General features: G+C 49.6%; 1 pseudogene; it reads right to left on the minus strand.

Moving 5' to 3' along the window:
• Nucleotides 1–9576: 9576 nt before the first annotated feature.
• Nucleotides 9577–9732, minus strand: LOC102863694 (annotated as a pseudogene).
• Nucleotides 9733–11324: the final 1592 nt, after the last annotated feature.

Consider the following 11324-nt stretch of genomic DNA (forward strand, 5'->3'; position numbering starts at 1 on the left):
TTAAAGGGAAAACGGCCCCCGCTTTAGCGCCGAGCAGGCCTGACAAGGGCCGAGGCAGGGAGAGGCCTCCCTGAAATAACCAGCCCCCAGGTCTCCGCCTCGCGCGCCCCGGCTGGGAAGACCCTCCTAAACACAGCTGTGCCCTTGGAGCAGCCCCAGCTCCTGAGAGGCTCTGGGACCGCCCCGCAACACTCAGATACACGGGGACACACTCAAAGACGCGGTCAGACACTGTCCCTCATGGTGGTGGTCAAGAAGCAGCCCTCTTAGACCCAGCCACATCTCTGTTCACCTCACCTCTGGCTCTCAGCCAGTTTGTTTACACACTTGGGACCCACACACGGAAACGCACAGGGACAGCCAAGTCACAACTACCTGGCCACTCGGGCGCGTGTGGTCACCCACGCAGACACACTAGTCCCGGACACACACACACACACACACACACACCCGTCATGGAGCCCTCATATAGCACACGTGTCAGGCATCCCCCCACACCCTCTCGCGCAGTCCCCCACTCCCACCCCCTTGCTCCTCCAGACTCTAAGCTGAAGGGGGCGGCGCCACCGAACCAACTTTTTCCATCTCTAGATTCAAAGGGTAGGAGTGTAATTAAAACCAGATAATTAATGAGACAATATTCCTCCAGCTACATCTTTAATGAACAAACCCCTTCAGGGCAGCCTCTTCTTCTGGGCTCATTAAAGAGAAGAAAGTTGGGCGACTCCTGGACTTCCCAGCGCGTTAATAACGAACCCGGAGTGGGTGCCTAGACTCGAAGCGCGGGAGCCACCGTCACAATCCGGGCTCAGAGCCTCGCATCCTGGGCCGTCTCACAACTGCCTCAGCGACCCCACCAAGCGCTGCAGGGTGACACTGGCTCCGCCCGCTTGCTCTCTTGCGTCCTTTCAGCCTTGACAGGCAAGTCACAAGCCCTGACTGCCCTGACCTCGGGCCTCCCTGCTTCCACGGCTGGGCGTTGCGTGCCCTCGGCCTTCTGGCTAGGTGAGGCCCGCTCTGAGAAGGGTAATCGAGGTAGTTGTGGGGGCCCATCGCCCATGAACCTTTGGACCCTAGCTGGGTGGCCTGCGCCTGGCGCAGAGCCGGTTCACAGAAGGGGTGGGCTGAGGGAATGGAGAGCAGCTCCCTTTGCACGCGCGCCCTCGCACACTCAGGGACGCGCGCGAGCAGCCACACGCCTGTGCACGGGCGCACACGTGAGCGTGCACACTGAGGGCGCCCACCCACTCGCGCCCCTTGGCGACTCCTCGGGTCCTATCAGCACGGCCCGGGCGGCCTGGAGAGCCAGGCCCGGGCGTACCCTCGCCGCTTGAGGTCGCCCATGAGTCGTGCGTCTCCAGAGTGGCTGCATTTCTGCTGCGCGCGAAGCCTCGCCGGCCTGGACTTGGCATCTCTGCCGGGGGCTTGGGGCTGTGGCTTGCCTGGGGAGCGGGCAGGGGAGCCGAGTGGGACAAGGACGGAGGCGGGGATTCTGGCGGAGGTTCTCGCGCCAGCTCCTACGTTCGCCTGCGCGGGCTTTTAGGCATGAGTTATGTGGCAATGAGCGAAGTAAATCTGCATGCGCAAAAGATGCTAATTACTCTTAATAGCCTACCCAGACGCCCCGAGAGTGGAAACCCAGAAACGTAAATCTGCTCCCGATAAATATTTTTAATTGTGAAATTTCCTAGAAAGAAGGCTTTGGGTGCGCCGGCCCAGGCGTCTGACTTTGGAGGAAGGGAAGCCGGCACCGCCTGGAGAGCGGGGTCCTGAGTCAGGCCTCCGCGCGGGGGCGCTGGGCGCGGGCTGGGCGACCTGCACCGGGCTGGCCGGCGCTGGGTAAAGTTAGTGATGTATCGCATTAATTACCAGTGTGAGAAGCAAATGGTTCGAGGCCCAGGGAAAATTAATGGGAATCCAAATTCTAATTATGTAGCTGTTGTTAAAGAGTTTAACTAGATCGTCACGGAGAAAATTGGATAATGCATAGAAATGTGCAGCCAGGGCGCGCGGTCCGGGGGCGTGGTCTGGGGACCAGGTCACACACACACCCCCCCCCGCCCTGGAGGACGCTCCTCCTCTCAGAGGGAGAAAAAAAACAAAACCCACCGCTGGAGTATAAATACAGATTCCGTGTGTCCCGACGGCAGGATGGCAGCGGCAGGGCGCGTCCGCGCTGGGACAAGGGGCCGAAGCTCGCAGAGGAGCGCGCTTGGGTGCGGGGTCAGTGTCGAGGTCCCAGGCGCCTGAGTCCCCTTGGTCCAGGTAAGCGTTTGTGCCCATTTCTCAGACTGTGAGTCGTGCCTCAGGGTCCTGGCGAATTCCCTCCACACCTCTTTCTGATAAGCACATAATTACATCTAGGCGCTGTGGGTTTACATTCTCTCCACTGTCAGTTAAAGGAAACAGCCACCAACCGGAAGCCCAATTATACCCGCAGCCTCGTCTTTCCCACTATTAAGGACCCTGGATATGTTTCCATTTTCGGAGGAAATGAGGTCTGATCAAGCAGCCCTAATACCTCCGGCCTTGGGGAGAGGGCGGGGACTCTCGGGGCGGCTACTGCGACAGTCCAGGGACACCTTGGGGGCTGCAGACCCTCTTTCCCCATGTCTCTAATCCTTTCCCCTCCAGTTTCCCTAGAAATTTCTTCTGGTCCAGGGTCACTTAACTCAGCAGGCCCGTCTCCTGCCTCGCCCCAGCGCCTGGTTTGACCTCCACGCTGGAGATCAGGCTTCTCCTAAGCCCCGCCCCTCCTTCCTGGCCACCTACCTCTTAGGATGCTGTCAAGACCACCTGGAAAGCCTCCTACAGTCTGGGATTTTAGGCGCCCTTGTCCACGAGTCCTAGTTAGAAGGGAAAGTTGGGGGTCCAGGTCTCACCGGGGAACTCTGAGCCTCTGGGCAAACCCTGCCCCACGCTGTGGTCACCAGCGGATTTCAGAGCTCGCTTTCCTCGACCGTTAATGAGTGAGCTATGGACAGTGCAGCTGGTGGACACTGGGTCTCCAGCCCACACCCCGCTTTGAGGCCGAACTCAGAGATGAAGGGGGGGGGGGAATAAATAGGACCTCTGGAGCAAGCCTGGGGCATCTGGAGCAAGCCGGAGGAAGGACCCTTGCAAGTGTGAGGCATCAGGTTCTCACTAACCTGGAGGCGGTGACAGAAGTGAGACTGGGCCCCGAAAGACCAGGCCAGGCCTGGTCAAGGTGTCGTGCAGAAACAAAATTCCACTGATCCAGAGCCCCATCCTCTTTCTTCCTGGTCCTGGGGTGCGGATGGCATGGGGGCAGTTCCCTGAAGCTCAGGGGCAGATTTCCCAGCCCCAGGAGGCGATACAGAGGGTCTCTGAAGGGAGGGTGAGGAAACCCTAAAATGCAGAGAGCTTGGCCCAATGTGCCCTGAGGGGCAGGAGGCCATTCTGGCAGGACCAGAGAAAAACACTCAGTATACAGACCCATAAGCCCCGCAGGATAAAGAGGTTGATGCACAGACGTGGGTATACTTCTCCTAGTAGCCTCAGAACAGAACTTATAAAGCCAGAGAGGCAGGTGGCCTGACGACAGACTAGCTGACCTAGGGTCCCTCGCCCCTCTCCTGTAGTCCACTCCATTGCTTGGCTTCCTGGCCTGTCTTCACATCATCCCTTTCCAACTCTCCAGGAACAATGGTTGCTATGGTCCCTACAACTCGGACCATCCCTCGGTTACAGTGAGAAAGAGGCTGGGACCTGGCTTCGTTCCCCAGACTTCTCTGTCCACCCCTTGCGCCCTGTTCTGAGCAGCCCCGACGGCCGCGCTTCTCTATGACACGGGCTTCGAGCGCCACCTACCGGTCTCTGTGGAGACGTTCAACACAGTCTCACGCTACATACAAGCGCGCCCTTCCCTTCTGCTGGATTGGGGTCAGAAGGCTTTTCGGTTTTGGAAGGTGAATGCCTAAAGAAGTAATGGTCCCCACATTTCCCATTCCTATCCCAGTCAGACATTCCTCTGAAGTTTCCCTGACATTTTGGGAGCGAATGATTAGGAAAATTATTGTTGTTGTTTTGTGTCATGGAATCGCTTGTGACTCTTGGCGACCCTATGGTACAATAGCTCTGCTTGTCTCTGACACCTACCCCCATGACCCTAGTTACTGAGTCAATCCATCTCATTGAGGGTCTTCCCCTCCTGTGCTGTCCCTCCACCCTCCCAAGCATGTTGTCCCTCTCCAGGGATTGGTCCCTCCTTGCAACATGTCCAAAGTATGTGAGAAGGAACTTCCGAGTCCTTGCCTCCAAGGAGCAGTCTGGCTGGTTTCACCCTCTCCAGGATGAGCCTGTTTGTTTTTCTGGCAATCCAAGATATGTATATTTAGTACTTTTCTTCAGCACCACAGCTCAAATAGATCAAGTCTCCTTCTATCATCCCTAGTCATTGTCTCGCTTTCTGACGCAATAGCAAGTAAATGCAAAGACCATGGCCTGGATCAGATACACCTTAGTCTTCAGACTGACGTCATTGCTCTTCAGTACTCTGGAGAGGTCTCTGACAGCAGACTTTTCCCAATGCAATTCATCTTTCGGTTTCCTGACTGCTGCTGTACCGAGTGTTGATTATGGAGTCAAGCAAACTGAAGCTGTTAACAGTCTCAATCTCTTCACTGTTTGTCATGATTTTGCCAATTGGCCCAGTGATAGGAAATTACTCAGTTAGAAAAAGATCCGGCACGCGTCCCCATTTCCGCGCGGGAAAGATTAGGCAAGAGCGCCCTCTACTGTCCACACGTAGTTCAGCACTGCTGAGCTCTGCGAACTTCGGGAAAGCTGATTTTAAATAGAGCTTCGCAGGCTCACACTGATCTGTATGTGGTCCTGCTAGACCTCCGCCTGCCTTTAGGAAGATAGTCTCGTTCCAAACAGGGAAAAGAAGGCTCTCTAATTTTTGTGGGTTTGCACAAGGAAGGGGCGTCAACCCCCTACTGCTAGTTGTTATTAGGTGCCCTTAAGTCTTGTACAATCCATAGAGACCCTATGAACAACAAACAGATCTGAACCCTGTCCTATCCTGGGCCATCCTTACAATTCCTGACAAACTTTTGTCACAATCCATCTGGTTGAGGGTCTTCCTCTCTTTCACATTCCTTTCCAAGCAAGATCCATGTCCTTCTCCAAGAAATAGCCTCCCTAACAATATGTCCCAAAGTATGTAAGCACTCTGGTTGCACATTCTCCAAGACATATCTGTTCTTTTGTCTGTCCATGGGATATCCAGCACTCTTCTCCAACACACCTCAGTTCAAAGGCATTACTTCTTCTTCTGTCATCCTTAATTCATTGCCTAGCGCTCAGATGCATAGAAAGTGATTGAAAAGACCATGGCCTGAATCATGTGCATCTTAGTCTTCAAACTGACATCATTGCTCCTCAGTTTGGAGACCTCCCTGACTACAGGCTTTCCCAGTGCAATATGTCTCCTGATCTCCTGACTGCTGGTACCAAGGGTGTTGATTGTGGATCAAATAAGATTAAGTCATTGACTATTACAATATTTTCTCCATCTATCATGATGTTGCCTATTGTTCCGGTGCTGAGGATTTTTGCTTTCTTGACATTGAGTTGCAATCCATATTGAAACTATGTATATATTATGCAGATAACACAATCTTGCTTGATGAAAGTGAGGAAGACTTGAAGTGCTTGCTGCAAAAGATCGAAGAACACAGCCCCTACTTCTAACCCTGGGCTAATCTCATCTTTCCCCCTCTTGCTGTGGGGCCAACTACACTCACTCCACCACAAACTAATCTGGTGCCTGGAAGGCTGGAAATTTCTCCCCTTATGGTATGATCTTCAAGACTCAACGGAACAGGCTGTGTTCCCAGCACATTGCATCTGAAAAGGTTAGGAAACAATGGGCATCAAGAGACCCAAGTTCGGCCCACAAATCTTAGACCAAATTGTTCAGAGTTTAGAGAAATGGTCAAGAGAAGTGGTGGCAGCCTCATCTAGGGCTTCTAGAGGAGCCAGAACCTCTGAGTGACAGCAAGCCTTTCCCTGACATAACATAGCAGGCACCCCTGTGTCCCAGGAGCTCCCTCACACTTGAGTCACACTGGTTCCCTGATATGCCAAGTATTGCTTCACACTGATCCCAGTTGTTGCTATTTCCTATAGACACTGAGCCCCTGTTCCCAGCATAGTCAGACTCACCAGAGACCCAGGTTCTAGCCCTGGATGTGTAGGAGAATCGGGGGTCAGGGCAGGCAACACCACTGGGTGCTGGTCACTCCAGGTCTCTGCTCTCAATTTTGGGACTGTCTTTAAAGAAGAGGGAGAAATGCATAGTAAAGTGGACTGTGGACTTGGGGAGGATTGTATAACAACAATAATTTTTGAAATAATTTTTTTTCTTTTCAAAGAGAAAAACTACCTGGAGGGAGGGGTGGGCAGGGAGGAAAATGTGCAACAATGAATAAATGGGGGGGATTAAATGGAAAGAATATAATGTAAAAAAATATGTTGCATTTTAAAAAATCATTAATTAAAAAAGAAAAGCCCTTGGGAACAGATTTGCCCGATTCAAATTATTCTCTTTTTTAAAAAAAAGAAGAGGGAGAAGACACAGGCTGGTATGTACACGTGTGTGCATGTATATGTGTGTGCTTATGACAGAAGGACGGGTACAGGGTTCCAAAGGTATCCCTGTGACCCAAGGTCTGATGACAACTTTTAATTTGAGGTCATATGACCCAGCCCCTGGCTATCTGCCATTTCCAGAGTGAAGGACTCCCACCCTCACACAAGTCAGATGAAATGACAAGTGTTGGGAATAGCCAGTTAGTGTAAGTAGTCATTGGAAGAGACCCCTAAAGCCCAGCTTCACCGCAGGAAGGAAAGAGTACAGAGGGAGCTCTTTAGTCCTCCATTCATCTCTTTTTACTCTTTCTCTCTTGTGAGCTTCAGTAACTTCCCACGCTGGGCGTGGTATTCTTTCCTCTCCCCAGTTGCAAACATCTTGGAATTCTTGAGGTTACTTGTCTTTGAGACAAGGCACCCCATCTCCTCCTTCATCTCCTCTTAGATCTAGGGGAGAGACTGTGATGTGGCTGCACGCTGGTCTGAGCTTGGGCAGGTAGATGTTGATTCCAGGGCCCCACCCTAGATCCACTAAAATAGCGTCCCTGGAGTCGGCTTGAACTCTGATGAACTCATTCCCTTCTTACTGCTTTCCCAGGTCCTTAGACACTCTAACCTGTGAGAACAAAAGGGCCTGTCTTCTTCTTACCTATTCCTCCTTCTCCAGGGGCCAGGGCATCAGGGGCTTACAGATAAGGAAACTGAGGCTGACTGTTGGAATCAGCGATCTGGAATTTAAGTCTGTTAACTTTTTAAATAGAGGAATCTTGCTAGTCACTCGATTGCTCAATTTCTCTGGTCTTCACTTTCTTCATGTGTAATTTGGGAACTATATATAATTCTTGCCTCAGAGAGGTGCACTGAGGGCCAGATAAGCTAACAGCTCCAAAAGGTGCTTTCTAGGTAGCAAATTTTAGTAGAGATGCTGGCTGTAATTCAATAATTTCAGAGTCCAGCATGGGCGTATCAATACATCCACATTGACCTTTGGGGTTGCACACGGGTTGTGTTAAGATTTATTGTTATTAGGCGCTGTCAAATCCACTAGGACTCCCAGCGACTTCATGAACGATAGATTTGCGCCTTGCTCCCTCTGTCTTGTATCATCCTCACTGTTGCTGCTGTGTTCAAGCCCCATTGTTACAGTCACTGTGTCAATCCATCTTGTGAAGGGTCTCCTTCTCTTTCGCTGACCCTTCACCTTTCCGAGTATGACGTCTTTCTCTAAGGACTGACCTCTCCTGACAACATGTTTGTGGGATGAAGTTTCATTGTCCTCTTTGTCTCTAAGGAACACCCAGGTTTCACTTCCTCCATGACAAACTTGTTTATTCTTTTGGCGGTTTGTAGGATTTTCAGTACTTTGTCCAGGACCACACAGTTCAAAGGCATCCATTTCTTTTTCATTCTTGTTCATTGTCCAATGTTCAGGTGCAGAGGAAGCCCATGCTTGGAGCAGGTGCACCTTAGTCTTTAAACTGGCATCCTAACTCACACCTTTTGATTTCTTGACTGCTGTTACCTTGAGTGTTGATTATGAATCCAAGTAAAATGGGCTGTTATTGTTGTCGTTGCTTTTCCCCTGGGCTCAGCCCAAGATTGAAGAGTACTGCTTGACGATACTTGAGGAATTCTGAACAATAATTGGCAAGGAGTTGCATTGCCAACACAAAAACAAGGCATGCAAATCCACCAGCTACTCTGCAGAAGAAAGACGGGCAGTCTCCTTCTGTAAAATTTATAACCTCTGAAAACCCTCTGGACTGTCTGCTATGAGTCAGGACTTGAGATGGGGGTAGAGGGTTTAGGGCAATAAGAGTAGAAGCAGAGGATGCTGATCTCAACCACAGTCTATAAAGATGCTGTCCATGGTCTCCAGGCTAATATGGGTGATGCCTGAGATTTCTGAGGCTTGCAAGAGAAGCAGTAGCAGATAGGGACCCCAGATGAGCAATGCAGTCTGTACCCCAGTCTGGAGAATCACTTAGTGACTGGGATTAACTTTACCCACAGAATTTGGCTTTCTCCTTGGTTTCTGAGAGACAAAGTCTAATACTTTGTCATTTCCCCAGTGACTGAAGTGTCTCTGATGAGGCCTTTGGACCACACCTGAGAGTTTATGTAATGAGGCATCTTTTCTTTGGTGAGCTTTAGAAAGACCACCTTGTATTTTCAGCCCAACCCAAGGGACATGTCCTAATCCAATTAGTCATGTCTGTGCATTGAGGTCCCAATAAAGACTCTGGACACAGGAATTCCATGGACTTCCTGGTTGGTAAAAGACATCAGTGCTCATGGGATGGTAGCATTTCACTTTTTGTAACTGGAAACTCCATGTTGAGGACCTCCCAAACATAAATCCTTTGTATTTATTTATTTGTTTCTCTTTCTCCATAACAGAACTGTAAACATTTGTGTTTTCTTGAGTTTTATAAGTATTTCCAGAGAATTCCCAAACTCAGGAGAGTAGTAGAAGCCAACCTGACCCCAAAACTTATAGTTGGCATCCTGAGGGGGTAATAGATATTTGTATTTGCAACAAGCAGGTCAGAAGTGATGGTGTCTGAGGACTCTAATCATGCAATTGACTTTTTTCTTTTTTACATCTCATATATTTATTTAACACATGGGTGTATAAAAACACATGCGTTCCAAGGGAGCTCTGGTGGCCAAGTGGGAAAAAGCTGTACTATAATCCCAGAGGTACGCGGTTCAAATCCACCAGATGCTCTGCTGAAGAAGGAGGGGCAATCTCCTCCTGTACCAGTAAGATCTGATTTGATCATACACACACACACACATACACCCCCCCTCAAAAAAAAACATGCATTCCATGGGAAGCAATCTGATTGCGACATCATTTTAAACTTGATATGGTAGCAGGTCAGTCAACTTGACATAATGCGATGCTAATGAACAGAGGTTCATTATATTTACTGCCATCATGCATGCGACTCCTTAGAGACCCAGCTCGGTTCTTCACCAGTGTCTCTTCTTGGAGTTGTACCTGATTATATTGCCAGTTTTCATTTGAATCCACTGAGGGATGGAAGAGCTTTGCTCTTGTTTCTTGACCAGGAACCTCTTGGTCCTGAAAGTCTTATGAGAAGGCATAATGAAGACAGGCCAGATCTGCATGAAACACGATGGCAGAGGTAAAGAAAAAAGGGTGAAACAGCCAGAAGTACGTTTTAGAAGAAGAGAAATTGACTTTTAAGACCCTGGGCAGACTCGGCTGTCTGAGAGAGCAGGCCCTCTGACCTGGAGTCTAATCTGGCTCTGGGTGGCTAGTCAGAGCTCTGCAGGTACAGCTGCTATCAGAGCAGAGGGCACCAGAATTGTTAGTGAATAGATTTGGCTTGATCCATACTTGATTCGGTGTTAGACAAGTGGGATGTGATTTTTAATTTTTTTCCCATGTCAGTGGCCACTGTTAGAACCTGAGGACTCAAAGACATATGGACAGTGCTGTCAACACTGAAAGCTAGGGTTCTGAGCTATATTGACTCCCTCCTGCTGTTGCCTGGCTGTGTTTTCCTTGGTTCCTTAAGCTGCAGGAGCCTCTAGACCTGCCTGCCATTCTTCTACAATCCCCTGCAATTGGAGACAGAGTTGAATGAGTATATGCCTAAGTGTATTTTTCTGGGCGGTAACTTTTAGCAGATCCTTTAATGGCCTATGACCCAGCAGAAGTCAAGAGCCTAGAGTCCCTTATCTTTACATCTGCTGATATCACCTTATTTTGATTTCTAAACTCATGTGACTACCCTGGTAAATGTGTGTATACAAGTTTATAAATGAGCTGACATTTCATAGCTCTCTACCCTTCAGCAGACAGCTATTGGAGTGTGGCTGAGGTTTGGACTGGAGCCCTGCAGCTTCAAGAGGCCAATGAGACTGGCCAGGGAGAAGGGGAGAAAGTGGGGACCTAGCTCTTCACCAGTCGGAGACCCAATGGAGGGAGAGGGGTCCTGCAGATGAGGGAATTTCCTCTCTCTTCTGTGGACCCTAGCCAGAAAAGGACATTGACATAGAGGAAGAAGAGAGAATTTAAAAGGGCAAATGGGACTTTGACCTTGGAACGTGAAAGCAAAGCCCAGCTGGCCTTTTGTTCTCTGATTCCACCAGTTGCTCTAGTGCTAGTTCAACTCACAGCAACCCCCATGTGTCAGAATAGAATTGTTTCGTGGAGGTTCCAGGCCTGCAATCTTTCAGATGTAGATTATCAAGCCTTTCTTAGGAGGTACCTCTGGGTGGCCTTGAACTGCCAACTTTTCAGCTAACAGCTGAGCATTTAACGGCATTCAGCAACTCTTTCTTCAGTTCTAACCACCTATCGATTTGTATTCCACAGGACAGGAGCTTTCAGGCAACACAGTCTTTGGAAGCTCATGGCGAATTTTCAATACACATCTGTTGACGAAATGGTTGAATAAAGGAAGCAAAATGGTTTCACGAAGGAACTGGCAGATTGACTTTTTTCAAAAACAACAACAGAGGAATACAACCTTTGTACAGAATTTGGAGTTCTTTGGGCCAGTGTCTAAATAGTTGCTTTGTGTGTTGAAAACCTTGAGAATAATGATCTTCTTTTAGAACCATTCACAACAATTTCAAGACACAGTTACTAGGAGTTTTAGTACCCAACACACATCAAGCCTGGAGCAGCTAAGGCACTCGGCAATGTGACGGTTGGTAGATATAGG

Source organism: Elephantulus edwardii, unplaced genomic scaffold (genome assembly GCF_000299155.1).
Source record: "Elephantulus edwardii isolate Elephantulus edwardi_28Jun2011 unplaced genomic scaffold, EleEdw1.0 scaffold00006, whole genome shotgun sequence".
Lineage (NCBI taxonomy): Eukaryota > Metazoa > Chordata > Mammalia > Macroscelidea > Macroscelididae > Elephantulus > Elephantulus edwardii.